The sequence below is a fragment of the Ischnura elegans genome, chromosome 8 (genome assembly GCF_921293095.1).
Source record: "Ischnura elegans chromosome 8, ioIscEleg1.1, whole genome shotgun sequence".
Taxonomy (NCBI): Eukaryota; Metazoa; Arthropoda; class Insecta; order Odonata; family Coenagrionidae; genus Ischnura; species Ischnura elegans.
In genome coordinates, this window is record NC_060253.1 from 111202965 (window position 1) to 111227925 (window position 24961).

Below are 24961 nucleotides of genomic sequence, written 5' to 3' on the forward strand. Positions count from 1 at the left end.
AAGGTTAAAAAGAAGGCGTACTAACCTAAGAAAAACGGAGAGGAGGGTATGGACAGGAGCAGGTGGGGACGGACGACTTTGGTGCTTGGGACACCTGCCAGTCAGTGGGCAGAAAATCAGCTGATGATGATTCCTTATATTGGATTCGCCTCCCGATAGCATTACACTCTTTCTGATTATGCAGCAATTCAAAGAAAACATGATGTGTACACACTGAGTCGTTTATCACCCTGGATAGTAGGGCAAAGAATAAGAGGCCTTCGAGACATGGTGCTGGAGGAGGATGGTGAAATGAAAAAGAAGGATTTGGAGAGAAATGAGCAAGTAGATATGACACAACAGAGCGCTACACGTCGAAGATGAAGAACACAGTGCATTGGCCACTTAATGAGTAAATGAGCAGTTGCCTTGGAAACATAGTTAAAGGAAAAATTGATGAAAAAAAACCGAGGAGGAAGACAATGGGACAAGAACCAATAGGACAGATCAAGAAGGATACGGGGAAGAAGAGTATACGAAAGAGAGGTAGAAGAACTGGCATGGGAGAGAGACAGGGAGAGATGGAGTATGAATAGCAATGCTATTCACGCACGTATTAGCTGATTCCCATGGTATTCATGTAATTCCCAGGATGGCTTGTATTTTTATGTTTCTTTGGGGCTCGGTCTCATAAACATAAAACAGTTTTCTTTCTTTCAAGAAAGGCCCGCTTTGCCGGATGGGGAATTTGGAGGGGAGAATTAAGCCCCCTCTTGCAAAAATTAGATCTATCTACACCGACAAAAATCAACTTAATTCACGAGTGACGTTGAATTTCCCATCTTAAGCACATGATCAACCTTCACTACATTGTCCCCGGGTGTATGGCGGAAGAGGCTAAATGGCCTTATTCCAGTTCATGGCGATACGATTACCTCACGACGACTAATAGACGGTTGTGATCACGTTTGGGGTAAACGATTTAAATTAACAGATAAACTCGTAATCAACTTTTTAATTTAATCGTTACTTTTTATAGTAGCAAAAAGTTATCTTACATTCGATTAAATTTTACACTGACTGATTTAAAACTAACTTTGGTTAATTTTATTCGTTAAATTTTGGTGAATTTTGACACGAAGCTTGTCCGAGAGGAAGAGGGAAAAATAAAACTGCATCTAAGAATGTAACGCAGTTGTGCAACGAAGAGGCCCAGAATGCAAATGTCGAGTGTTTGGCAGCCCGAGTTCCTGAGCAGACGAGAACACTACGAGAAGACTATGCGTGCGATGGCACAAAAGCCTCCTTGGCGATGTGATAGTGTTATAAGCACGCATATATCAGAGTGTTTAAGTTGAGCCTGAGAGTAGGGGATCTTCAGAAACCTACGGCTGGTATTGAGGGAAAGGGGATCATTAAAAGTAACGCATCTGAAAAATGGCTTATACGTATTCTTGAACACTAATTTGCAATAATTTTAAGGTTGTTGTGAAAAATATACTTTCTTAGGGTAATAAATTAAGTGTTTTTAAAGCAGCTGAAAAATTACGCCTGACGCAAAATTAATTTTTTCAAACATGAGCATTAATCAGTTTTTTATTTTTCAGAAAAGTAACTTTTAACTTAAAGTAGTAATTTTTAACCAAGATCAACTTTAATCATTTAATTTTTCGGGATAACTGGTCGTGATACATCGAATAAGCACAGGTATGTATGTACCTCACTATGAGATTTAAAGCGTGGAAGAGGCCGATGGGATTGTAGCGCAGGCAGAGAGAGGCTGGGCGTGTTGGTGGCACTGAGAGCAGCGGTGAGATGGACTTCGTGAGTTGCGTGAGAGTCTGGATGAGATGGGATGGGAAGGCTCACCGTTATTGGCCGTGAGGGATCACGGGAAGGAAGGAAGGAAGGAGGCTGGGTCCAGCAAAAGACGCCAAAACAAATGACGCCCTAATCCTATCCGCAGTTACACGCCCTACTAAGCGCACTTTTCGACTGTTAACTTCCGGGTGCAGAAAAACCCTTGGACCCGGCTGGAAACCCGAGAACTCTTCCTCCAACTTCCGTAAGTTACGACATCAAGTGCTGTATAACCCAAAACGCTGGTGTCGAACTAATAGGGTGGTTTCCTATTATTTTTTATAGCCTAAATCGAAAGATCATTACTCCTGGAGTACGCATTTCACACTTATAGATTTTTAAATGACGATATCTTTTTTTCGCTATCAAATAAAAAGTGAAAAATTTCAAGTGCGCGAAAACGCCACGGCTAACAATGCTTCGAGGATACAACACACCGGGGCCAGGAACCAAGCCCTTGGCTTATACGCCCGGTCACCCGGGGAGGGGCTGGAGAGGTAGGAAAAAGGATAGAGGCGCCGCCACGGCTAACAAGTATGAATGCCGGGGAAAGCCCGTGTGACGCCATTCTGGTTCCCGCTGCCGCTGAGGGAGGTGACCTTGGGGCGAGGATATGTGCTTCGCTGCGATGCAGGCTGCTAGTAGGTAGCGCATGGTTTAAATGAGGATTATTAATACCCTATCAAACGAAGAAAACTCCGACCTTAGGCAGTTTTAATAGGTGATTATTAAGACATGTTTCCCTGAGCTCTGTGTCTCATGCATGCATTGGTAATCTCAGACGATGTAAAACTCCTATCAACTCGTATAGAAACTAGGTCCCTGTGACGTCACGTGGAGTGGCATCGCATGGGCGCCAATCTGGACTTTTTCAAATGATGTTAAAATTCTTCTTCTATAATAAATTCTTCTTCTCATAATTCATTCTATCTCTAACTGAATCCTACCCTGGTCAAGGCGAATGATTTTTTTTCTCTGTGGATTTTGGCCATTGCCATTCGGGATTTGGCCATTGCTATACACTGGGATTTCTAAATCCAAATAATTTTTACATAATGAATACACTAATTGTGGGTAACGAATGCCTTTCGTTTTCTTTGATGAAGCAAACTACCCTGGGAACTCATTCGTTGGGACAGATTGAGGTCGTTTGTTTTGGGGGAGGGGCAGTTTATTACTTTCCTAGGCACCTTCGTGGTGTGAAATACCTCGCGACGATAACTAGTACGAGATCTGATATCCGTTAACAAATGGTTTTAAGCAGATAGCCGTATACCATGTCTCCCTTAACAATTACTATCTTTCAAATTTTTCTTATACAAACTACATTTAACATTGACCAAGTTATTTATGGGATTCGTTGAAATAACAGCGCGTCCAAGGAAATTCATCAGTGCAGGGTGACCACACTTTCAGATTTCGCCCTCTAGATGTCTACATTTTTCCATTTACGTGAGCGTCCGGTCTGCATTAAGGCGTCGATTCCCCAAGAACGTTTTTATGCCTAGTATAGTGTTTTAAATGGTCTAAGAGCCTGGACGTCACGCTTCGCCCCTGACAGTGGTATTAAACAGAGATATATCGCTTCGGAGATGCTGCTATGGCAGTCACCTGCGACGTGTGATCCCAGTTTAAGGTTAAATCTCAAAACCTTTGTTAAAATATGCCGTACAATGGCGGAGGGTCAATGGAAATTGCGAACGCGGAATTGGATCAACTGTGCTATCATTCATGAATACTAGTAGGCGCTTAAGCAATCGACCGTTTTTCAAGACACAATCTTAACTGCGCAAACATCAGAAGTACAAAATAGACACGCCATCGTCTGAATCAGCCAATCACACCCATGACGCGATCAAACATCCATTTGTACGCGTTCGCATTTGCCGAATATAACATTTTAAAATAAAACACTACTTATATTATTTGAAGGATTCCCTCGACATAGGTAGCAATAAATTATTCTTCTCATAATTCATTCTATATCTAACTCTTAATCCTATCCTGGTGAAGGCGAATGATTTTTCCTCTGTGGATTTTGCGCACAATTCGTTGCATTGCGGGTGACTCCGTAAGGATATCACCGTGGCTAGTCTCGGTAAACTTAAATTAGTCTAACTCAGTGATTCAACACGGAGGTTAGTTTGGCTAGGTTAGGGTAGAGCTCACCACGAACTAAGCCACAGGCGTGTGAATTTCACTACTCATTCATGGTAGGGGGGGAAGCATTTCCTTTCTCTGGACCACGTCCTCTTGGAGAATTTTAGCTGAAGGAGTTCGAAGGCTTCAGCCGGGACTTAAACCCAGAACCGTTCGATCAAGAGCCAACCATTAAGCTGCCACACTCCCCATTTTTTAAATAAAATGTGGTACAAAAATCACCAAGAGAGTTCCCCATCACACGCCTTTGGCCTGTAACGCCTTTGGCCTGTAACGCCTTTGGCCTGTAACGCCTTTGGCCCATACTTGTCAAATGACAGTAACTACGTAGAAGTCTTCATTCATCAACGTCAACAGAACAGGATGTCAATGGCTACATTTATTCGCCATTGTCTAGATAATGGCATGGACATATGACAAAGCTTTCTTAGGAACGGAGGTTTTCAGTTTTTTTTTAAATCTTACAAAAATCTTATCCGCTGACGCAATTGAAATATTTTAATGGCATACAAAATGGTATCATCTATTGATATGCTATTTTTCTTTAATTTAAATTAAATCTTTTCAGCACGGTAACACAAACCACATTGAATTCCTCCTTATCAACCCTGGAAATCAATCAACATAGAATTACTATTATTTAAATTGTTTATTCAATGAAATGTGATAAATATTTATGAAGAGAAAGCACACTTAAGACCGATCGGTTCCATTGATTCCCGCGGGCATTGGAGCCAAGGCGACTGCATAGAGGCGCCATGCCCAATTCCATCCCATGCAATGCTGATTTCTGTTTTTCGATCGCATTTTAATCTGTTTTCAAAAATGTCCGCGGCGCGATGAATAGTGCAATGGGATCCACCTTTTTTTTTTTTTAAATATTTTGTTATACATATAATGTTTTTAATTGCAAGGAATAGCATTGAAAAGTTATGAATTTGATAGATCTCATCATCATTTGTGTACGTTTCGGCAGACACCCCTAATTACACCTTAATTCCCCGTAAACGCATTTAAATGCGCGTTGATTGACAACACATTTTGAGGCCGATTTGAGGATGTAACATTCGTGGTTGTGTAAAGAGTAAATAAATAGAATAGGTCTGGAGGAGGCCGCGCAATGCCAAACTACACCCACTTAAACACTTCAGTATTGCTTTGAGAAACGGAACAAATAATCAATGTGCAGACGCGCCAAATGCTAATGCTTACGTAAAGTCTTCATGTTTATCGCCTCAACTGGTCAAGTTGTGGACGCAGAGGAGGCACTGCGGCCAAGGATTTCCGGATGCGCGTCGTGGCGCCATGCTCTCGCATATTTTTTTTTTCTTCTCCCAACCCGCCGATTGCAAAGGTCAGAAGGTGCGCACGCCCTATGTCTGTCGCGACAACAGTGAATGCCGCGGGGGTTATTCCGTCCGCCTACGCGTACTCCACGTGACTGTGCGATGATTGCTTCATAACTAGAGACAGGTTGAAAGTATTCCGGCAGTTCGCGTCTTAAAGTCGTACTCCACGATAAAACTCAATCTTGAGTCCTCCTCAATCCTTACTATACCTCGGTGATTCGTACCTCAAAGAGAGTTTATTGTGAATTAGAGTTCGTATTTCAGGAAGTAACTTCAAATTTACTCACCTACTTGAGCTAGATTAACTGTAGTAAACTTTACAAAATGATGTATTTACCCAAACTGCTTTCATTCATGGTCTCTTGCTCATCAAAAACTAGCATTAATGGAGTACCATATCACTCATGGAAGTATTTTTACCAGAGATATTTCATTTGAAAAACGTGAGGCGATGGTGGCGGGCATCTTGCAACTTGGCGACTCAATTTGAACTGGGACTCGAGAGAAATCTCATAATGTCAACGTGACAACTGAATTGAGTTTGATTCGGGATCAAGACTTGAGCAACAGCGGCATATTCAACTGAAGCATTTTGAATTGACGGGAAAATCAGCGAAATATTATTATACACAGTATCTACCCCCGAAATTATTGACAAAATCCATGATATGGTTTAGTGTGATCGACGAATCAAAGTGCGCGAAACATTTGAAGCCACAGGCATATCGCGAGGCACAGTTGCAATAATTTTGTACGACAAATTGGGTGTTAAAAAATCTCTGCAAGATGGGTGCCGCGTTTGCTCACAGCGGAGAATAAACGCGATCATGTGGTCAAGTCTGGGGCTGCTTTGGCATTTTTTCGTCATAATCGTTAGGATTTTCAATTGTTTCGTGCGCTTTCTGTGAGTTCTAACCGAGAATAGAGGAAGAAAATACCTCGGAAAGAAAAATTACGGTGATAAACAGGAGTTGAAATGAGAAGTGAACAGCGGAAAAGAAATCGAAGCACCTCGCCTCAATTTCAACATCTTATTTGCGGCAGTTATAGTTTTGCAGAAGTAGTTTTGTAATTTGTACCATGAACGCGCAGAAGCTAATTTAATCACTAATTGTAACTACATAAATTTAGCTAATTTAAAATATTACCATTTTTCTATCACTTGCCCTAAATAAATAGAATAATATGCACCACTTAACTTTGCCGCGTCGTGGGTTGACTTGAAATCGATAACTTCAAATGGTTCATGGTGATTAGATTGAAATATTCTGACTTAAACGCGGGGTAGGGGCCTTGATTCCCAGTGCCACAGCATTTTTAAAAAGAAAATTATACATATTCACGAAGGCCACGTCGTGAGGTTTCGCAATCGGTACAGATTCGCCACAGAAATCCGAATTGATCGGCGCGAAATTATTCCGATTTAACTCAGGCTAAAATGTCTATCGTTTTTATGACACATCAAATCCTTCTGCTCGCATGCATTAAGCTTTTTTGGGATTCTATTCCTCTCCCTTCGAATTCTGAATCCAAGTGTAATGTAAGGCTATGCACATAAGACTACAGGGCGATAAAATATTGAAGAATTTTTATAGCAGTGCCCCATCGCAATCTTAGGTTTGATTCATTCATATGGAAATCGTCAATCGCAGGGATCATTTGCATTGCGAGCAGTGACGATAAACCTTTTTTTAATGTAAATTCTATTTTAAAGAAGTGCTTGCTCATGATGGATGCGATAAACTTATTTTCATAGCAGTGTCTGTGTTACGTTCGAAGATTCTGCGCTTTCGTTCGCTCGAGTCTTATGTCTTTTTATTCGTCATTTAAAGCGTTGAGACCGCTTTATAGAAAATATTGGCAATGAATTTAAATTAGTTTTCAAGACAAAATGCTTCATGTCTTCAGGTCGTTCATAAATGAGCGTAGACTAGAGGTCACATCGCATTCTTCTGCAGAGCAAGGGCGTACCCAGGATCAAAACTATGGGGGGGGGGGGGCACGGGGGCACCTGCCCCCCCCAGACAAGTAAAAAATATGCAGGATTTTTCATACGACCCCGTTATCATTGCGTTCGTTTTGTATTACGGGTTATCCTTGTGCCCCCCCCCCCAGAACAAAATCCTGGATACGGCCTTGCTTGTGCCCCCCCCCCCCAGAAATAAATCCTGGATCCGCCCCTGCTTACTGCATATTGACGGAGTGGCCAGACGAGTGAGAAATAGCACCTCTCTTTTGCTTTTCAAAACTCTTTCCAATACACCCTTGACGAATCCTAACTTCTTAAGGGCTCTCCCAAAACATTTTTTATGCGTGTTTCTTACGATATGCTACCTGCTATTTCACTTCATCCGCCGCCAAAAAAGCTAACAGGGTTTACATATTCCTGAAAATCTCAAGGTGATAATGTAAGGTGTTAAGTATATGCTGATAGTCTTTCCGCGTTTCGCCGCACCAAGCTGTTGAAGACATTTATTCTAAAAATTTCAGCTCCAAAAGTCACAACATGTAACATTAAGTTGAGCTGCTGGGAACGAGAGAAGGGATAGACAGTAAAAAGCAAGCGACTCAGTCGCGTATTCGCGATGTATTTCAGAGCAAAACGGGTCACCGAGGCATTAAGATGCCATATTTGTCCCACATTTTATTCTGCCGCACGGAACAAACCTGGAATCTAATGACTAGACACGCCAACCTGTTTTCCCCTCAGATATGCACCAACATTTGGATTACACCAGCCACCACGACTGCCAACGAACCCATTGGCGAGATTTTATGGCGACGTTAAGTCAGAGAAGGGTTTGCAGATGATTCTGAAAAATATGAGAAGGATAAAGGATAGATATGAGCAGAAAATAAGCACAAATAAAAGGAAGATGTTAGTACCCAGTGGAAGACGAATATCAAAATGGGGAAACAAAAACTATTAAGAGGAGAAGGAATTTTGTTACATGGGAGGCAGGACAACGGGCGAATGAAGAAAAAAAATATTTGTACATTAGCCGAGGTAAAGTGTGCTTTCCAACTACTAGAAAGAAAGAAAGATCTCCTTACAGCGGGACATGTACACGTAGAAGTAAGGAAACAGTTCATCAGTAATAACATTTCGAGTTTGCTTCTCTACGAAAGTGAGGCATGGCCAATGGTAGAGTAGCGCAAAAATCAAGTGTGGAGGCATTGTGGTGCTATTGCAGAAGAATGATGAGGAGCAAATGGAACGAACGACTGAGCGATGGAGTAGTGCTAAGAAGAGTGGGAGAGAATTCTTTAGAAAACTCTACGTAATCGGCAATTACTTGAGGCATGATGATCTGATGAAGTCAATCGCCGAGGTACAATTAGAGGGCAAGATTGGAAAATGCAGGCTGCGAAAGTAATGGGTACATGGAAAAGGTAATGAAGGATGTGAAAGAGAAGAAATGCGTGCGAGTGAAAACTTAAGTTGATGAGTGGATTGAGTGTGGGCATGCACCAAACCAATGGTTGGATTGGTGATCAGTGGTGACGAGACTTCATAAACTCCCCTGGAGCACGCACTGATCTTGGGTATTTTAATTTCATTGAAAATGCCGCATACTACCGTAACTACTATCGGCATTCCGTAATTTTAGCACAAATGGACACAGCAAATAAATACAACACCAACAACGAGAATGACGAAATGTGTGAAGTATAAGGGAAACGAAAACGAATCTATTAAGTATAAGGGGATTGTGTTGTATATCCGTTGTAGCAACAGAGTTTGTACGCAATTTTAAGTACTTATGGATGGAGCAACTTGCATGGGAGTAATTAAAAGTCGACCAAAAAGTGAAAAAGAAGGCGAAGAAAGTATGAAGTTAAAATTTTATGGAAGAGAAGTATTCCGTCTTTTATTCACTGAATTAGACCAACTATACTGCCTTGATTTATCCCAATTTACAAAAAATACCTCCACTACCACTGTCATATTCCACTTCCTCATGTAAATACACGCAGAATCAACATGAATATTTAGCGAAGAATGTTTCCGACACTCCCTTTCGTGACCACACCACCCAATGCATTTACATGCGCATGCATTGGCGACTCTCAATATAACTGGTCGTGGTCGTAAATATCGTTAGAATTGATATGCACTATCAGTAGTGGCATCGTTTTTGCGCCGAATATTCACCGTGTAAGGCTCAGTCGATCACGCACATGACTTAATTTGAATTGTCGTTCGCATGATCATTCATCACGTAAGACGACCTTTCTGTGCTGCCCATCCTGTGAAGCCCTACAGAAAATTTTTCCCGAATCCTAATTTATATTTATTGCTACCTTTTTCCAACATTTCGCGGTCTTAGTCTCATCCGCGTTGATGTACCGTGTAAACAGGTCTTAAGAAATGAAGAGGCATCGGCGATCGCAGACGACAATAGAAGAGTGGCGACAGTGGCGAATATAGATTATATTTTTTGGGGGCGGGGGCCATATCAATACCAAGTTATTAGTAATCCCGATAAATGTTTTACATTAGTTTTGGATGGCTAGATTCAGAAAATAAATAAAAATAAATTATTAGTAAGTTGATTCATAAAATAATAATATTTTTTTTAAAAGGTAGAACCAAGTGAATGATTGACACCAAACAAAATTGGTTCATTTTTTTGCCTCTGCCTACAACCCCTTGCTGGCAGTCCTAGCAGAAGACCACACGCATTCACTCTCTCTATCGCTATTTCCACACGCACATAATGTTTACTCCGGGTCAATCGAGCGAAAATTGCGCACTCTCTCGCTATCAGGGAATAAGTGTGTTAAGGAAACGGTGTAATTGGGCTTAAAAGAGGGAAAAAGGTGCTTTATAAAGTCTTTTCTTTACACTTATTTTCATTTTAAAATATACAGAACATGTTAATAAAATACAGGAAAGAGAGTTAGTAGCAGTGGGAGCAATCATAACGCCTGTTCCTAAATAAAGGTACGCAATTTACGAAACTTCTTTAAAAACAATATTAGAAGTAACAGTGTTGTCGTCTGTAACTTTTTGGTTATCAGTTTCTGAAGCACAAACATAAATTTCACGGAAAGTGCGAACTCTAGAAACTGCTACATAAAACTGTCCATGCCAAAAAAACGGGTCTCTCACTTTTATACATTACGATTTTGCACCATTCACTCACATACAATCACTACGTGCATTTCGTACTACATACTTTCATTTTTTTATTTTCAATTCCCGTTGATAATTTCTTCAACGCGATATTTTTATTTATTCTTATCATTTCAAGAGGAAGAATACACCTGATGATGATGATGAAGCGAAAGATTGGAACACGGAATGTGAATAAAGGAATATTTGTGGAAAGTCAAAAAGTTGACCTACATCCGACAACATCAAAGTGAGCCCGTGAAAATATACTAAGACTGCAAACACTTATTTTCTGACGAATTCCAACACGGTAAGCGAATTATGCATCAAAACCAAGAAACAAGCCAACCCACGCTCTCGTAAGCATAACAGCATGGCTACTGAATAAAGACCCAACAGGTGTCGCATTTCTTTTTCCCGGTAAGTCAGAATATATCATAATAGCTCTCATTAAGATTTATGACGTTGTTCGACACGCGGCGTGGCCACTAGTAATTATTTTGATTAAAATCAAAGGCACGCGTAATAAAATTAATTGATAGCAGAATTCCTGTCATGCTTCGCTCAGGAAAACAATAAATATAGGTGTATGAATATGTCTACACTATTTAGCGCAACACTCAATCTCTCAGAATTAGTATAATTTTCGCGACATAAACTTAGAAAGTTGCTCCTAAAAGTTCACAATATTCTTTTGCTTCTAGCCAGAAATATTATCTTCCTGAAAACATCCTAAACTTTAGGATATCAAATCAATGTTTTAATCACAACGCATAAATTATTTATTATAAACATAACATATACAATTTATTATAAACATAACATAAACATAACATGCCTGCATTATGAGATAAACAGACTAAAAAAATCACCTCTACAAACCGTGGACCTACTTTGGTGTACCAGTACCAGTTTTATTCGAGAAAAATGTTTACAACTAGTTTTGTCCCGATAAATCAAATACAGGGTTCCCACTCTAACTACATTATAAAATTCACGGTTTTTTCCAGGTTTTCACGGTCTAAATGTCATCAAATTCACGGTTTGTAGATAAGACATTTTAGGCATAAATATTGATCACGTAACAATCATCGGCCACACGTTAACTAAAAATGTAACAAACGCAACAGATGCCTTGAATGCAAACTCAGAAATGAAAGTGCTATCTCTCATGACGTCACCTATAGTTAGCAAAATTCAGGTCCGGCTAAAAGAGTGTGTGTGGGAAAATGGAGAGAGCAGGGTGGCAGGGAAGGGAAGAAGTGCCTGATTTTTTGCCAGGGTTAACGTCTTCCAATCGCAGACTTAAGGTCAATGTGCTGTCATGGCACACACGGACCAATCAATAATTGCACTTCGAATACACGTGTGCAGAAAAATGCGTGGACAGTATCTGCACGCGACTCGACCTTGAAACGTGATCGAAACATCGATTTTTCTTTCAATCTGTCTACCGTAGTTCTACAATCGAGTTTGAGAGATTTCTAAGGTTTTAAGACGAAATTCACGGCTATTTCCAGGTTTTTTCACAGTAGACAAAATTCACGGCTTATTCACGGTTTTAAGGTTTTCACGGTTGAGTGGGAACCCTGATTAAATAGTATACTCAGGTAACCGCATTGTATCGGCAAGTCCAGCCACGCCTTTACTCCAAAATTTCAAAGATATTATATTGTAAATAATTACTAAGGCCTTCCAAGACATTTCACCGATTGAGAAAAAATATAACTTTTAGTTTTCCACAACAACTTAAAATTTTCCCACCACTTTCAGCACTCCTGTGCTACAAATTTTAGAAAATCATGACAAAAGCAACTGGCCTCACAATTACTATTATTTGACGCATCATTTGCGTATTATATTGACGTAACCCAATTCAAAGATGCTCTAGCTTATGGCGAAGAGGTGGAACCGGAAGTCACATCTGCAGACGCGCGTACTACGCCACTCTGCCAATTAGCCCCGAAAACTAAGGCTACTCTTGACGGAAAAGTTTTTACGGCCCGGTTTGTTTATTCGCTTTGAGTACAGCACTTTTTAAAGGAAATTCCTACTTCCTAGGTTTGATTGAGGTAACAACTACCCACATAGCAAGAAGTGCATCTTCTTCCGAAATACAATTCCGACATTTCATCCAATTTCTAATCTCTGCGAGCCAAAATATAGGGTGTATGGCAGGGTGTGACGAGGATGCAATAGGATCACCACATGTAAACCAAATAGTCATAAACAATCAACCATAACAATAAAAAATACGTGAAAAATCCATGAAGGGCCGGCACTTGCCCACAGTATTTAATGAGAGGCATAAGTGGTCCTTGGGAGTGACGCCAATGATTTTATTACGAATGACTCGTTAGTCATCATTGATGGTGCGAGGAGTTAAAAAAGCATTTGGCGTGGGATTCCAATATCCGCAGGTCCAAGAACGGATCCAGGATTGTTGTCTGGGGGGTGGAGGGTCACCAAGGTCTGACAGGCAAACGCTCTTCTCATATTTGGGATTTACAACTACATGCAACAATAACTCTACGAAACATACTCTTAATGTTAACGTAAACATTATTAATGTGTTAATATTTATAACTTCTGTATTAAAATATAAATTTCATTAATATTTGTATTAAAAATCTCGTTTATTTTTGAAACGACTTGACGCCCCTAAATCCGCCTATGCGCACGTCACTGGCGGAGTTCATAGAAAAAAATAGCGCTAAAGCTGTTGAAATTGTCGCGAATAATAGCGCAATTTAGTCGATTTGGAATTAGGGGAAAATTAGTGTGAAACTGAGGAAACCGCAGCGTCGTAGTCATTTTGTTACATGCGCTTGGCGTTGGTGTTTTGGGACTTGTGACCGTGAATCGTGGAAGGAGCAGTGGCGGATAGAGATGGGGGCGCAGGGGGCGCGCCCCCCCCCCCCTCTTGCGGGTCCGCCCGAATTTCCGAACATTGCAGAATCATAATTGTAACTTTTTATATCATAAGATGGCATTGTCTTTTACATGTTTATAATCACTTTAAATAAAATTTTCATATACTTTGCCTGTGACTTGATCATCTTTTATTACGATAAAAGTAAAGACAACTCAAGATATGTTGCGCCCCCCCCCCCTTGAGTTTTTTCTGTATCCGCCACTGGGAAGGAGACACCTCGATATCTTGGATACACGTCGGAATTGAGAAGTAAACTTCGGAAAATAAATTGATACGACTAAGAAAGAGCTCCACCCAATTTCATTAGCTCAAGGCCTGCTCACACGATACGTTAACATGAACGCATGAATGAACACGAAAATGCACTGTGTAAACACCCAACTTGTGTGAATGCATGGACGGGAAATAGAACCGGTTTTAATTTGGTTCATGCATTCGTACATGTTCCGTTCCGGTCCAAAAAAGTAATTCATGCAAACAGGCATTAACTCGTGCATGTCAATGCACCGTGAAAGCAGGCCAGTTTGCTGCTATAGTTCTCCAAACGAATGATGCATAAAAATCCCAACAAGTGGATTCGCACGTTTTCAGTGAGGATGAAAAAACGAACGCAAGAGAGAATCAGCGAAAGAAAAATAAAAAAGAGAGAAAGATCGAAGAAACCTCGTGAAAAAAGATTACAATTGGTTCCAAATGACAGACAGACAACTGAAAAATCGCAGGACCATCACGAGAGCCTAATGAAAAAAGGTTTTTTTTAGACAACCCACGGTTCAATACACGTATGTTTCTCATATAGGGATGGTCGGATCGGATACCTCGGATCCAAATATCCGCGGATATTGCGCCCTTCATAGGATACATCGGATTCAAAGTCGCGGAAGACATCGGCTCTGGATCCGAAATTTTAAATAATAGCTTCAGTGACTGCAATAAGGGTGGAAAGAGTTCCGATTCTCTCTTCGAATGTACCGTCGCATGCGATTCTTGTCCTACGCCACTGGTCAGTAGTTTATCCGAAGATTTTTCCCATTTCCAAACCCAAGCGTAACCGTTTAGGTCCTGAGCATGTAAAGATGTCCTGAGCATGCAAAGATGTTTAAAAAAACAACTTGAAAGCCTATAAAAATGATTTTTAATTTATAAAAATATTAAAATGTGTATGAAAATGTAAAAAGCATTCCTTCGAGTGTACGTACCCAGAATAAACTTGAAAAATTACTTCGTTTAATAGCAGGAATTGCAGGAAAATGCATTTGGATTCGAAAATATCCGATCCGAAAGATCCGGCTCCGAAAATCAAGGATCCGATCCGAATCCGGATCCGAAAAAAAATCCTGGATCCGTCCATCCCTAGTCTCATATCAACCATAATATCACCTTAAAAAATCTACAATGGAGAACTTGCACATTTTTTGAAAAAAATAGAGGAGATAGAGGACGTTGAATCTTGCACAACGCAAAAAACCCGAGGGCTAGGTAACGCTTCGTTCCCGAGATAAAAATTCTCAAAGTTGTCGAAAATCCAATGGCGCGAAAAACGGCGTTCGAAAGGGGGCGTGGTTGTTTCCATGGGTCTGACGTCATATATGCCGTTCCGAGTACTCTGAGGTAGTACTGCAGCGGGGGCCGCCGTTCCGGCCGCTTCCTCCGGGACTCTGGGCTGCACTAACGGGGAAAAGGTGCACGGGCGGAGTTTTGGGGAGGGCAGCGGAGCCTTATATGGTAATGAAATGTAACTTAAATGGCAAATTGTCAGAAAAATTGCGTAAAATTTATGTCAATAAAATAGCTGCAGGATTGATAAATTTATAAAATAAGATAATTAAGAAGTGTGATTAGGTATTGCAATTTAATGAGTCAGTGAGAGCTTGTCTATTATTATAGCAATACTTGTAAATAAAAGCATTAAAAACATTCTACAAACCTCTAAAATCAGTATTTTACCATAAGTTTAGAAGCACCTCATATTTTCTCAGGTAACTCATATTTTCATATTCACATTACTTACATTTTGCCATCCATAATCCAACCATTCCAATTATGGAATATAGAGATAGGTTGTTAACATAGACAGTTGACTTCTGGTGAAATTTAAATGGATTAAGGTTTTAAAAGAAATTGTAAAGTAAAATCCATTAAAACATTTTATTGAAATCAAAGGGCTTTAATTAACAGTGGGAATATATTTTTTCTCCAGAGTTCTCTGGCCCAGTCAACCAGTGTCTTCGCTAAATTTGTATAATAATTGACAATTTTAATTTCAATTTTGGAAATGACTTCGTACTTAGGGTCAGCAACGCACAATATTCCTATTTCCTTCCCATAAAACAACATTTGGAGTTGCAGTTGTGCATGGCATCTACCGCCCACTTTCCCACATTTGCTAATATAATTCTTGCATGTTTCAGATGTGGGACACTTCACCTTTACCACATATTCAGAACTAATCAGGCGATGCCACAAATTCAGGGAGTTCAGCTTTCAATAAAAGTCCTGTATTTTCAAAACTAACACCCAACTCTCGTGTTAATGACTTAATTACATCACCTTCTAGATCTTTCCCCCTCTTCATTGGCCCTGTGATTTTAAAGGGTCGAGCACCCAACAGCTGCTCTGCCAGGGCACCACCACCATCCATCTTACAGTTAGCCTCTGTATAAATCATTGAGGCACCCAATCGTGCATACCTCAACTTATGCCACAGGTGACATGATGCCTGCCCAACAGTCAATGATGATGCTTGTAAACAAAGGGGCAGGGTCATTTTTGACTTAGCAAATTGAATAAAGTCCTCATAGAGCTCCTTGTGTAGGCTTTCGCGGTGTGGTGAGGATTCAGCAGACAGGTTTTCGGAGTTACTACCCCGTAGATTCATCTCTGCAGACGACAATTTCGCCGGCATTGCAGCAGGCCTCCGACGGGGTGTTTAAGAGACGGGCGATACCACGGATCTCCACTTCATTGACCCGAAGAAGCCTGCTGTAATGCCGATGAAACTGTCGTCTGCAGAGATGAACCTACGCGGTAGTAACTCCGAAAACCTGTCAGATGAATCCTCATAGAGCTTATGGGTCAAATTTTGAGTTTTAAATAAAACGCCCAAATAAAATAAGTCCAACTGCTCAAGGGAGTGAGAGGGAGAGTTTTAAGCCAACAGAACACATTGATCGTTATTTTCCCTGCAGTCCATCTATACCCGGTCCTTGAAATCACCAATTCCAAGAATTGGGTCCACAGGCTTCAAATTTCCTAGATCAGTGGCCATAAGGAGTTGGTTTCTCACACCAGACAAAGGTGGTTTGCGCCAATAGCACTAAACTTCAGTTGGGGAAGGCTCTAAGCTCTTGTTGTGGAGCCACACTAGGAAAGCCAAGGAAGGCATGCTTGCATCCCCCTTAAAACATGAAGTGGTAAACATTGCATCATTAGTCATCTTCCAGAAAAATAATTCACATTTTATTTTTTACAAATTATTATTTTACATATTACCATCGATTCTACTTGCATATTTCGTCTATAAAAACGTCGCTATACGTCTAAACTTTGATGAAATTACAATAAATTTAAGAGTTACTTGAAACCATTACAAATAAACATCATAACATAAAGGTACTTATAAAGCCATTAACTGTGGTCACAGCTACTAATAAAGATATGCATGAATTAGTTAATAACTAGTACTAATGAATCATTACGCCGAAGCATTATAATTACCCGACGACGCTGTGCAATCGTGACAGACAATGCTCAAAATCGTCTTCGACGCTTCGTCGAACACCATGGTGGCATTATAATTTTTGGCCGTAACTTTACGTTCCAGAAAAACACTTCACCCGGCATAAATTATTAGATCTTTGGAATGGCACACGTCAAGTCGCCCTCTCAATGTATTCTTTTCTCATAGATCTGAAATAGAGATTCATAATGTAAACATTGCGAAAAGGTCACATGTATTATCACAACTTTGCTAATAATGACGACCTAGTGCAACAGAATTCACATGAAAACAATTTATATATTCATTTATCTTGTAAATAACATAAAATACTTACCGCAAAGCCTTTACATTTCGTATTTCAGCTGATGTTTACTTGTCACAGCTCATTAAGTACTCCATCATTATGGGAGAATCGACTCCGGGCAGATTTCCGGACTCCGCACGAATATATCCAGCTTCCATGCCGATAATTCTCTTAAGTGTAAAATAAAAACAGATAGCGTACTTCTTTAAACTTGTACTTCAGCGCAGGAGATGTATATCTCAAGGTAAATCCACTTTCCAGCGTCTCGAACTGATAAACACTTTGTTATGGCTGGTTACCATGCCACGGAACGGCATATATGACGTCACGCGTCATTAATGCCGTAAAACGATTTCATTATTTTCAGGGCGCTATTGTTCAGTTAATATGCGTCACTCAGGTTAAAGAGAAGTGTACATTTTAAAGATTTTTGTTGTTCTATACGATGCATGAGTTAAATTGCCTGTACAAAATCCTTGCAAGTTCTCCATTCTTTCAGGTGGTCTTAAGTACACCTGTTTTCTTAGAGCATGACTGAAATCGCGTTTAAACCCTAAAAACCCATTGGAACGAGAGCCCGAAACACCATTCGTATAAAATTGCGAATATCCTTCCTTGATATTTAATTTGGTGGACAACATTGAAGATTGTAAATGTACATAATACCTAAAGACTCCTTGGGGATTGCAACAGCAGTGGCACTAGCTGGTTATCTTTCATTCATAATGTTGTATTAAACATTCATTCAAACATGATGAATGGGATGGCCACTAGGAGCTCTGTGGACATTGTTTTATTTTATTTTTATTTTATTTTTTTAACTTTATTCCCAAACCACCGGATACAGCTCTTATTGGCCATTTTACTCCGGGGTGTTCAACAAAGGTAACAAGTAAACGTAACACAAACGACCATGCCCTGGATCGGGGAAACCTACCCAGGCGGGACTCGAACCCGCGACCTCTTGTTTGGCAGGCGAGAACGTTACCCCTACGCCACCGAGGCCGGCAGACTGTTACTGTGACAAATAACAATAAACAGTTAATAATAGACTGTCAACTTGAAAACGTTGATGGACCAATGTTTAAAGAATCCCAGAACTATTGTCATAGATTAGACCATGAAAATTCCACTGTTTCTTTTTTATGACCGAGTGGTGTGCATGCCGGGATCCCGTTACATTGGTCATCCCCTGCCAAACACCCTAGGGGTGGTTCGCAGGGTAATATGTATACGGAGAACCCTCAACTTTCATTGTTAAATGAACTCAAACACCATTTGGATGACATGGCAACTATCCTCGTTTGATACTCAAATTTGTGGAAAACTTAGCAACTAAAGCGTTGTAATAAAAATTGCGCAGAAAGACTTAATCTCTGCAATTGATAAAATACAAGGGGAAGCTGCGCAATTCGTCAAATACTACTTCATGCGTGCAGAAAGCGTTACATACTGATCTTAAACGAATAAGGCTGGGGGCTGCAAGAGACTCCGAGGGTCCGCGTTAGGCTTCCATTGATTGAGCAATGAAGGATAGATTTATTTCAAAGCGATACGGCTTCATGTTAGAATCATACCATACTTCTAGGTCTGACATAAACGATAGATTAAGAGACATATCTTTCCGAACAGATTGGGTATTGATTTGACCTCTAACCGTTAGATCAACTTCGATGGGAGTCTATGTCAGGCCGTAGTATGAAAAATACACTAAACCTATTATGCAAATTCAAGAGCAGTTCATTATCCGACGACGTTAGCCACATCGTACGCACGCCATCATAATACGGTAGATCAAATCTCAAAAATAAAATCTGAGAGGAAGACTGTAGAATAGATAGTTTCAGAATAACGTTTTTTCCGCCATCGATAAGAGACCCTAATGATAGGTTATTTGACTTGTAGTGTAGCCTGCTCACTTATATATTCCTAAGTGCATGCTTCTGAATTTTCCAAGTATTTCTAACAACATATTTAGCTTGTTCTATCTTCATATCCGGATTTCCTCCACGAGTAGCTGGCATGTTTTAACTTTTCATGAATGTGGAAGAACGATTTGTTAGTGTTCGTATCATTTTTATAACGGTGTGTAGTGCATGAGGTAATCCTCTAGCATGTTAACGATTGATCACCCCCTACTAAGCACCCTAGAAGTGGCCCATAGGGTGTTATGTAGATTGGATTAGGCATTAGTTTTTCCCGCAAACAATAAATGACTTCAACGAGTACCAGGCGGAACTTCGTCAGAGCATATCCTTTCCATTAACGGCTGGAGTACTGACATTCCTGGCGGGGTAACATGCGGAGGTGCATGATTGAAATGTTTGCATGTATTACCTTGAGCCTCTTCGGAGATTTCAACAGCTGATGTAGGTGTTGCGTTTTTGGGCGGCCCGCCACGGAGGCAGCGACGTCGGCGGCGGAGAGACCGACGACCCGCGAGCGAAGAAAAGCTGCAGGAATGCCTCTTCGGCCCATGCCCTCTCGATGCTGCTCCAGCCACAGCCTCCGAACGGCCGCCGCTCGAGCCAAACACCTTCCCCCCACCCCAACAGCACGGAGGCCTCCCCGCTCAAAGCACACGGCGTGGACACCCACCGACCAATCCTCAAGGTCGCCTCTTCTGCTTCCCCTCCTCACATAGAGCCACGAGGGTGGGTGAACAGCCACAAGGTGCTGTCGGAAGGCAAAGGACGACGGGGTATCTATATTTTATTATATATATTAGCTCACAACATTGCGGATAGAGCAACACGTATGAACACCCGAATGAACAATTGAAGGAAGTCACCGTTCACACAAAAAATTCAGATAAGTGGCACGGAAGGCCCTTTAAAAGATTGAAATTAATTTAAAATCTTCCTCATCTCCGGTGAGGCAAGCGTCGCACAGAAGCAATATTTCTTCACTAGCACAGAAAAATGGAAACAAGCATCAGGGATGAATACTTATATGAGCCACTTCACACGACGGGCATAAAAGATGCAGTGGAATGAGCAAACCGTGATGGTTGCCATGGCACCACATTGGAATGAAGCACCACGACCGTTGTCACGATATGGGCGAGGTCAGCTCAAGCCACGGTCCTCCTCTGGCAGCCAGCAAAGCCGTGTCTTCCCACAAGGCTAAGCGAAGGCTCACAGCCAAGCGGCCTTTCAGCGCGAGGGAGACGACCGGGCTTCGACGCCCGCGCGTGTCACCTACGTGAACATCGGCGCTGTTCCGTTGAAAAGGTTAGGGCCACATGAAAATGAGGAGAACTTTCATTCTTCGACGGATGAAAATTTAAACGGCGTTTCGTCACAACCACCAAACAAAACTGTCGCAGCACTGACGGTACGTATTGCGTCTGGAGACTGAACACCCAAATGGCAACTTCATCACGTTCACATTCACCAACTTATGGGAAGACTATAGCGTCTCCACCGGCAATTAAACACAAAGTCACTGCTCGAAATTTTCAGACAAAACACGGAGATTCACGTGGGTAAACAGGAAGATTGTCACCGATGAGTTTAAAACGCGAAATGCCCCCGTGCCGGCAGACATTGGCCGTATTGCAACACGGAAGACGACAAACGAAGAGAGGATTTCTTCACGAGTGAACGAACGTTATGGAACACATCTTACAGTGTAGATTTAACCAAAAACGAAGCAGACGGGAAGCTAGTTACATTACCAGTGAAGCTGGGTAAGGCAAGTTTCCATCAGGAGCTCACGACACGAAGTACGGGCTAAGATTCGAAGCTATTCCCAGATGAGTAGAGGTGTCTGTACGATGGAAACAGGACGCGTGTTTAACCTTCGAGGCCACCTCACCTCCGCCACTGCTCGAGGGAAACTGGTAAGCTGCTGGACGGGATTAGGGCTTCATCGGTCGAATGAATGAATCGTTCTAAATGAGGGATTCATGGGAATGAACCGAATGAATTGAACCGTGACTCTTTGGGTGAGGCGTTCTAAATGATCGATGAATCCCAATACAGTTGTGTTTGTTGCATTACATTATAGAGAGTCGTGTGATGCAGAGGCGCAGCGAGGGGGGGGGGGGGTTTGGGGGATAAACCCCCCTCGCCAGAGCTCAGAGAAAGTTCTAAGTTTAATCCATTTTACTTAATTGGATTGATATTACTGGTAGAATAGTTTAATGATTAATAAAATATCCCTCGGAAAACCGTAAAACTCACCATTTTGGACTATTTATCTTACAATTCCGCAATTGATTAATCTCGAACCTACCACTTATCCTGGTGGGTATTCCTTACCCCACACACCCCGGTATTAGTTGCACCTAAACCCCCTCCCCCCCAGCCTTAATTCTTAGCTGCGCCCCTGTCCGCGGAGAATAAAACATTATTGATGAAAGATAAATGTATATTCAGCGGACTCAGATTGTAGTAGGTTTGGATTTTTGTGAGAAGTTTCTTCATTTGCTTAGTTATCTCCTTGCTGACCATCTCTGGAAGGCGGGTTGGTTGACGAAAGGAATCAATTTATTCGCCATGAATTGATTTTTACTTAGTTTGGCATATTTTCTACGTAAATTGCTATAAAATATACTGGTTTCCATGTTCGGTCATAAATGAATCAATCAAAAATCCCTGGGATCCAATGCGTCTTCGTGGATAAGGTTTAATCCAAAGAATCGTGTATTGACATGATTCCTTTCATGATGAACGGCTCTTCAAATCACTTGAACCGAATCCTCCAAAATGAACCGAATCGCCCGCCTCCTTCCAGACGGGATGGGACTGTATAGAGGTTCGCCGGACAGGTACCTGCTCTGCGTCGCGGTGGGGGGAGGGAGGGGAAACGCCTCCCCTCTTGCCCCTTCGGCCGTTCCTCGTGAGGGAGAGGGAGGGGTTGGGGGAGCAGCGGAAGAAGAATGAGTTGAAAGAACAGCAGGAATTTCAGGAATGAAGATGCATAGGAAGGGGAAGGGGGGGCGAGGAGAGAATGGCTTCGGGAGGAGACGGACGCCACCTGGAGGGACGGCGGAAAAACATCGATGCACGGAATTATGAGCTCACGTGAACAATCGAGAATGGACGTCTTCAAGAACAACACGGAAAACATCGTATTGGAAGCCCAGTATATTTCCAGGTCCTACGTGAGCGACAAATTAAGAGATAAACGAACGGATTATGCGAATTCAATTCGATATTCCCCCGAACAATAAAGAGCTTCAATAAATGTGATGTACTCGTAATTTTGTCCAGGCTTTCACTTTTTATGTATCCACGTTGGTGTTCTAGAACCCCTGCCACCAGTAGCGGATACAGGAAAAACTCAAAGCAGGGAGGGGGGGGCAAAAGATATCTCGAGTTAGCATTACTTTTGTAGCGACAAAAAATAATCTATTCGTATGCAAAGTTTAGGAAAATTTTATTTAAACTGATTGTACCCATATGCAAGACGATGCCATCTTATGATGTTAAAAAGTTACGATTGCGGTTCTGCAATGTTCGGCAACGCGGGCGGCTCCGGAAAGGGGGAAAGCACCCCTCATATGTATACGCCACTGCCTGCCACACGCCTTTTTAGGCGTCTTGCGAGGTAGTATGTAGATGAAGATGTATAAGGTTGAAAAACGAATGAATTGTTCCGCAATTTCAATTGTGTCGCTTGGGGAAAAAGAAAATCTCACTCCAGAAAGCGCCATTGATATGACGGTCTTTGTGGAAATTGGGAGGAATAATTACGGATATAATGCACCGAGGCGGGCGGTGCCTTCAAAACAATATATCGATGGCTAAATTCTAACAACACGTATCTCAAAAATAGCAACTTTTCAGGAGAGCAAAAAAATATTAATTTTTTCTAATTTTACGCTAAAATAAAAAATTCATAAAACTGAAAAATAAGCATTCATTTGCCTACAAATAGTTGTTTTTTGCTTGAATTATATTTTTATAATGTTATTACACTTTTTTTAAAGATACCTGTGTCAAACCAGCCAAATTTTGAGATACGTGTTGTTAGAACTTAGCCATCGATATGCCAAATTATTGTTTGTCGTCGATATCCTCATTGTATCGATTGCTGATTGTGCCCTATTCCTTTCTGACTTATTACTTTTGAACATTGAGTCTCAGGCTCATGTGTTTAATGATATCCGATTTTTGGGGGAATATTCGATAGTTATAGTATTAAAAATTAATATTTTTTACCCGCATCTTAACTTTTTTATTATTTTTTTTGCTTGCGCCGTTGCCCTGACATACCACACCTATTGCCTCTATTATAAATGCATATGCGATTCTTGAAAAGAATAAAATTTCGCATTACTTTTATGCAGCTTTCGAAAACGCAGTTTGTGCTATGATTGCATGTCTCATGAAGCGTGGAGATATGGGAATCGAGAAAAGAGAGCATGCACGCGAAATGCGGCACTTGCGACCGGCCGGTTCGTATGAAAAATTATCAATGAGTTATCGGTACACGGAGCTATTTGCGTGAGATTCCAGTAGCCAAGGCTGCATTGGTAAAAAACATAAGCGCGGATGAAATTCCGAGGTGAGATTAGCGTGAAGGGGTGTGGTCGGTACCGAACTAAGGGAAAAACGGAGTGAAACTTAGGGACGCGCCGTGTGGTATTCATTTTTTTCGTGTGCTTTTCAGTCGGGTTTTCGTTTGTTCTGGCCGTGAATCGTGGAAGCAGACACATCGCCATGAAAGATAACGTGGATAAAATAATGGACAATGGAATTGGAAAGTGAACTGCGGAAAAGACTCCGAAAAACATCGGTTAATTATAATCATCTCTGCCTCTCAACTTAATTAATGTGCGGCAATTTAATTTAATAAAATATAATCCTTATTTTTTTAAACCATTAATCTGGATTATGTGTAAAAGAAACAATATTGGAACGGACGAGGTAAATCGCAAGTGCCATCTCTTTCCTTGGAGCATGCAATAGAGTTATAGGAAGGATATTGGTAATATTTACGTCTTAATCTATATTTAACACCATGTTCGAAGTTAATTTAAAGAATATTTATTGAAACGCAGTTTAATATCGCCTATAGTACTGTATTTTTAAGGAGAAACATTCGATTGTCTAGGTTTATTTTCTGAGTAAACAAACGATTTCAATTAATCTCACAGTTTCCATCACAGCCAACGTTTGTTTTCCCTCTTTTTTTGATCTAGCTGACATTATTGAAACGATACAATATTCATCGATAGAGACTTCCAAGGGCTCATATTTAGTCTAATTTATTATAACACTATGTAACTCGTGTGAAAATTTCGTTTCAGCTTGCTGTATACACTATAGTTGTCGACGTGGGCGCCGAATACCTTTACGTCAGACGCGGTGGCCGATCGTCTTCCGACCCGGCGCACACTGGTTCGAAATCGGAAAAAGCTGGAATAAAGTCCAAAATGACATTTATGGGGATAGAGACTTGAAACTTAGCGTAATTACTCATAAATCATTACCAGATATAGATTTATATGCCATTTGACATAAATACGACCCTTTAGTGGACCAAACATGACCAACTTTTCAAAACCACGCGCGATCTCGTT

General features: G+C 41.1%; 1 protein-coding gene across 1 annotated transcript in view; it reads right to left on the bottom strand.

The window, feature by feature from the left end:
• LOC124164482 (F-box/LRR-repeat protein 7) overlaps positions 1-21257 on the bottom strand; it is a 53748-nt gene extending 32491 nt beyond the window's left edge. Inside the window, exon 1 of the mRNA XM_046541813.1 lies at positions 19765-21257. The gene's annotated coding sequence lies outside the window, so the exon portion shown is untranslated. The remainder of the gene's footprint in view (positions 1-19764) is intronic.
• Between the last annotated feature and the right edge of the window lie 3704 nt (positions 21258-24961).